Here is a 6,566-nt window from a genome sequence, read left to right on the forward strand (position 1 = left end):
GACCAGATCAACTCCTTTCACTGCCCCATCTTACCAGCAACCACTCACACACACATTGGAAAAGACATTTTTGCTCTAGTTTCCCTCCACGTCCGTCTGTCTCCTGGTCAAAGAAAAACCATATTTTTTGACCACCCATACAGAGTAACCATAGCATTGCACAGTTTGGTATTCTAGTCAATACCAGCAGCAATGCATCTGACAAAAGGAGATGTGAGGATGAGTCACACACTTTTGCTGTCTTCTCTGTTGCCACCATCTCACACATGTTTATGAGCCCACATACAGCCACACAGCAGGAGTGTATTCCCATGGAGGAGAGAGCATAATGGTGCTCATTTTGCACTGAATTACACAAAGATGAACCACAGCCTTGCAACACAAAGGAGGATGGTCATGAGATACTCCTAAAAAACATAGTTTGGACACTTCTCAAACTGATTGCAATAAAAAAAAAAAAAAAAAAAAACTCTCTCCACTGTTTCTTTTTATTTAATTTACTTCTATTTGACCTCTCCCTGGTGTCCAGTCTTCCACATCCATCTTTTCGTGACACTGTTATCAGTGGTGTGTGTCACAGCTGAAGAGAGGCTTGTTATCTGACCGCACGTGTTTGTTTTTATTTAACCTCCTTCATTTAACCAGGCAGGTCATTGTAGAGCCAAATCACTCAGTGTTTGCCCGGTAGAGCCAAAGAGGGGCTTTGGACAGAGCCATGATATTGTCAAAAGCGTACACACAACACAGAGAGACAGAATGAGAGGAAATAAATTTAAAATGCATCAGGGCAGGAACGGCGCCACAACACTTTGGAAACAATGCACCAAGGCAAGACCACACAGTTTGCATGTCAGACAGAAAGGGGCATAGGGGTGAAAAATGTGCATAACATTGAAAGAGTATTGCTTAATTATGAGAGACAGGAAATGAGATGGTAAGATGTGTACCAAGGACATGTATGAAATAAAATAGCAGATTTTTACATTTATAGCCCCCCCCTCATTTCTTTGTGCCATGACACCGCCACACAGAGAAGGACCTTATGAACACATCATGTCACTGGCTATATGATAAATATCTAATTAAATCAGCCATCTGAAAGCTGATCTGATGTGATCTATTCCATTTAGATGTGCCCTCTGATACACTTTCTGTCATAGCACTAAAACACCAGTGCGTTCAAAGTGTAGATACTGTAGATGAGCTGCAGTCACTTCCTGCACGAAACCACAGGCATGTTGCTGTTACACAATACCTGACATACTAGACTTGCAGGGTGAGAGTAAGACAGAGGTAGAAAGCACCAAGCAAAAAAAAAAAAAAAAAAGGAAGAAAAGGAACGAAGGATCTTCTTTACATGAGAAAACGTTGGCACGCGCCTCTCTGGTTTATAACAAGGTGCACATGAACTTGGAGGTTTGAGCACATTTGCGCAATTCTGTTTTCCATGGATTTTAAGGGCATGTTTACATGTTACATGTTGAACCCAAGATGAAAAAAAATCAATCAGACTGGATGACACACATTGTTGCAATTTGGGATTTGTGTGCCAGCTCCTCCATGCGTCTCTATGCTTCCCAGAACAACCTTCCTTGTGTAGCCTTCCACGTTGTTGACCGAGCATCAGCCCACGCAAACACACAGTGAATGAAACAAGCAAGCGAAGGAACAATTAAAACACATTGCCGTGTGAAGGTGGAGACAGAAAGAAAATGAAGCCTCTGTGTTTTATCATGGGAAAATGGCACTACTGGGTGACCCCCTGAGTAAGTGAGGGATAGATGGATCGCAGCCCTTCTCCTGTTGGTCTGAAATGAGCAGAGATCCTTCACTTTGAGCTGCTTTCTACCTGCTCTTTCCACAGACACGGGATACCACAGCTGACACTACTTTAAAAGACTTCGAAGGCAAAAGGGCCAGTTGCACAGGGAAACATGTTCTTAATCATCTTGATAATATCACTTGGTGAACCCAGGATTGTTTTCACGATGGATTCCTCATCCTTTCAACAATAAAATGAGCACTAATGGCTTGTCCAGTTCTGTGACATGCACATCCCAGCTGTGCTGTCTGCCTGTCTCTTTTCTTAATGAGTGCCAAGATGTGCCGAGTCAACAGACTAGTAAATCTCAAAGTGAACTATGGTCTGACCTCTGAAGGTTTCTGTGTGCCCTCCTCGGTGAAACAAACAGCTCCTGCAATCACTAAAAGCTAAGTGTACAGATTCTTGAGGTCTTTGTGTTGAGGGCCTTTTCATGTTCCTCACTAACATATGAAGCACTCAGCGTACTTCAATGAGGACTAATTGGCATGACAGGGCCACAGGGAAAATGACAAGGAGCCCAACATCATCATCATACTAATAAAAAGTAAAAGAACAAAACAATAAACAGATGAGAAACATTAGCCAACATTTTTCTCCTCCTCCTCTTTTTGTAAATTATGACCTCCTGTCTCTTGAAGTAAGGTTTGTTAACACAGACTGTCTAGCCCAACTTCTCCTGGATGAATGCTGAGAAAGGGCAGAGTGACATTCAGAGTGAACACCTCAACCTAAAACTGAAGTTCACTTTGGGTCCAATTAACCAAAGATGGATGGATGAAATCAGTACCTGCTGTGATACTGTTATATATAAAGGGTTCCTCGATAGAAGACAGCTTTATGAGACACAAAGCGACTTAGTGTGGGTAAGGCTTCAAGAGATAGCAGGTGGGAAGAGTCAACATTTTCCTTTGATTATTGCATTACATGTTAGTTCACACAGAAACAGTGACAACTTCTGCTTTTACTATCAAACCATTATCTCTCTCTCTCTACCTCTGCTGGCTGTATTTCTCGTTCCCATTCAGGTCCTTTAGCAGCCGCTAATTTAGCATGCATGTTCCTCCTCCCCCCGTCTCCCTCTCCATGTTCTTTCTCCTCTTCATGGAACTCCTTCCCACGGAGGCTGTTCAGAGCCACCCAGTGCTGAGTAGCTGTGGGAAGAAAAGGCAACTTGGGCCTTGTGAGGAGGTTGCTGGCCATGTTTCACAGTAGCCCACACATTTGGCCGTCAGGGCGCATTTATGTGTGACGGGGAGACATGTTCCAATGGACAGAGGGTGGGGGGTAGCGTGCATCTGCACAAAACACACATGAACATAGATGCCAATGTATATGCAGATAAACTAAACACTCTCACTAAAGCCTCAATAGGACAAGGAGAAAGAGAGAATAATGACCACGGCTTTAGTAAGGGCTTCCCAGGCTGTTCGAATGGGAAAGTAAGTCAACCCCTGAACTCTCCCCACTGTGTTTGTGCTCACTAATTGTGCGTGTGCTGTATATTGCTAAATATGACTAACATTGTACATTCCTGAACCACTTGTGTAGTAAAATTAAGATAAAGGAACAGGGCATTCAAAGCTCTGTTGAGAAACTTCTAATTCAGCTTTGTTTTGTCTGACAAATTATCTAACTTATGAATACAAGTGATTTCCTTACGTAGCCCTCCTAACAGTCAGTGTGACCAGAGGTTTTTGACTGAGCAAGAATTAGTATGGCATGCCAGTACAAAGAAGGAAATCTGACAAGTGAGTAAAAAACTGGTCAATGGGAAAACGGAAAATTTGTGGTGAACTGTTCTCCTCAGTTCACCCACATTCTCCTTGACTCTTTTCCTTTACTCCTGCAGAGACACTTTCCTTGTTTGCTGTTTGCTGAACCCTCCAGCTCCCACAAGCATGTTGTTAGCAATAAAACATGTGCACCTCAAACCGAGACACAGGCTTTTGTTTCTGAACACATAGATGGATATCATTCTGGAGTGTGGTCCTGGGCTAAACAGATACAGTGTGTTTTTGTTGCGGTTAGTTTGTCCCATGGCCTGGTGTTGAGAGGTTGAAGGGCAGTTTTAAAGCACAGGGTGTATTTACTACGCACCAGTTGGTTAACAGTAAGATGAATATGAATGCAATAATTAAGGGAGAACATTTTGATGATTGTAATTTACTGTGATAGCTAGTTTTGTCCATCGAAAACCATCTGATCCAAATAACAACACAAGAGCTGAACCGTTCCTGTTGAGTGAAATCTTAACTAATCTTAACTTAATCCTAACTTTGGCATAGAAGATGTAATCATGATTAAAACACACACACACACACACACACACGCTAGACAAAATGTCATTACCAGGAACAGATCTACTAATTTATGTATGATAATATGTATAGGCTTTTTGATAAGCTCTTTGGGGTTTTTATTCCTGTGTGGAGTAAAAGAATAAAATCATACAAAAAGAGCTTGAGAATCATTTTCATGTTATCATCACTTTGCTACACTACAACTTGAAGATGCTATTTTTAAAATACAATATTTTGATAAATATAATAATAATATGATATGACACAAGTGATGCACAAGGTCTATAAATACTGGGCAAAGCTGAACGGTAAATAGAGTTAAGCAACAGTTTAAAAGTTATTGCATCCCATGGGGTAAGCAAAGAAGTAAAACACAAGTCAAAAATAATAAAGAAAAATTCGCAAAACAGTGAAGCAGCCAATTAAAGGAAAAGGATTAGGGACTACTTGGGATGGAGAAAGAAAGCGATGAAATCCTAGTGGTTGAAATGTTTCATCATGAATTTGCACATGAACAGAACACATTGGCAATTGTGAATGACATGAAACTGGAATGAAAAAGGCAAACTGTGCGAACACGAGTTAGAGGGTAGAAAATGTAATTCTAGGAAAATTGACAGAAAATGAAAAGAAGAGGAAATCGCTGTCACCTCCTGAAAAGTTAGCAAGTTTCTGTGCGGCTAAGAGCCTCTGGTTTTAAACCGTTACCAGGCTGCGGTTGGCTCAGCAGCAAACCAGTATTTTACTGGTTCCCCTGGGCAGTGTTGGGGAGCAGGCTGTGCGCCGTCTCGCCATCTTTTATTGAGCCAGGGTCATTAGGAACTCAACGTGCTGACGGCACACACTGTAATGCCGTTACAGTCATTAGAGTGTGATTTACACCACTGACCAAGTGGCTATGACGGTCCTGCATTGTACAAATAGACAGAACTGACCGTAGAAAGGCCTTAACAGAACAGAGTGGACCAAACTTCAAGTGAGACAGAATCCTGAAGAGAAGGAGCAGGTACACATACTTATTGTTGAGTTGTTTGGTCAAATCAATACACACAAGTGGAACTATTCTTGCTCAGACGACATGATAATGAAGTTATGTTTTATTTTACCATCTGTTCACCAAACACGCTGGTGAGAATCATCTTATAATATAAAATGAACGGATGGTCTGAGAACCTGAGCTCTGGCCCTCCTTCTCACCTAACACACACAAGCTAAAGGACTAACACAAATAATTTAACCTCAGCCTCACCCACCTGGATAACCTTGGTCCAGACTACAGTACCAGTTACTGCCGTCTGTACACAAAAGACTGAGTAAATAAAGTGGGAGACACAGAGATTGTTTCTGATGTTTATACTTGTGTGATAAAATTCAAAACGATAAGATTTATTTTTTACTTCTTCTGAACACATAAAAACTCAGTTGTGGCTACGACAGAGGAGCTACATCTGGTCCTGCGGGGCATGTGCAAAATCATTTCTTTATTCCTGCAATTTGATGTAATGCCTTGCAGATGGGACTGTGTGTGTGTGTGTGTGTGTGTGTATGTGTTTGTGTGTGTGTGTTACACAAGGAGTTGTTGGTAATAGCGTCTACTGTAGGAAGCAGAGGGAGAGCCAAAAAGGAGAAAGGTATGTGAGAACTGATATCAAAAAGTAAACTGTACAAAATACATAAGCATGGCTTGACAAGTGGAACTAATGTGTCCCTTGATCAGAGGATACAAAATGTGGGGGCGGTTTTTTGAGACGCGTGCGAAGGCCTTTGGGCTGGTGAGCGTTGTGCTTGTTCAATATTTTTCCTGTTCCAGTCCGTGTGCCTTCAGGACCAGGCTGAATGACATCATCACAGAGAGACATTTGGCCTGGTTTCAAATATTTTTTACAATATCTGTCAACGTGGAGAAAACAGAAGCTTTGCAAGAATGTGTAGGCCGGCATCCAGACAGCACTGTGCACAAGGGCCTTCAGGGAGCTGCTTGATTCGGTGACACAGGGCCAAAAGTACATATCAGAGGAGACGCAGTTCCTGTGAGCTATCACCTTAATACACCTTTGACTGAATGGCTGTGAAACTTGGCCCCTGGCTGCTGGCAGGTTGTTGATCACTGGAAGTATTGAATAGCCTTCTCATCTTGAAAATGGCTCTGCAAATGAAGCAACCATATGTGCCAGTGAAAAATGTGATGAGTCAGTGCCTCACATGCCAAAGATGGATAAAGTGTGTCAGCTTCTAAGAATCAAAGGCTAGATATTGACGAAAAAATAAGAAACAACGTTCTTTTTTTACTCCTTAGAAATCATAAACATTACTTTGACATGTTTGCGGGTTTGCTGGGATTGTTGTATCACCACCAAATTTGATTTGGCGTGATGTGGTCCAAGTATTTGCTCTTTAAAAGTGTGTGTAAACATAATGCTGACGCGTCAGTGAGTTCTGCA

At 41.8% G+C, this 6,566-nt stretch overlaps 1 protein-coding gene across 2 annotated transcripts in view; it reads right to left on the reverse strand.

The window, feature by feature from the left end:
* Window positions 1–6,566, reverse strand: part of LOC115047142 (mitochondrial import inner membrane translocase subunit tim16-like) — a 97,966-nt gene that overhangs the window by 21,495 nt on the left and 69,905 nt on the right. The window lies entirely within an intron of this gene.

Source organism: Echeneis naucrates, chromosome 8 (assembly GCF_900963305.1).
Source record: "Echeneis naucrates chromosome 8, fEcheNa1.1, whole genome shotgun sequence".
Lineage (NCBI taxonomy): Eukaryota > Metazoa > Chordata > Actinopteri > Carangiformes > Echeneidae > Echeneis > Echeneis naucrates.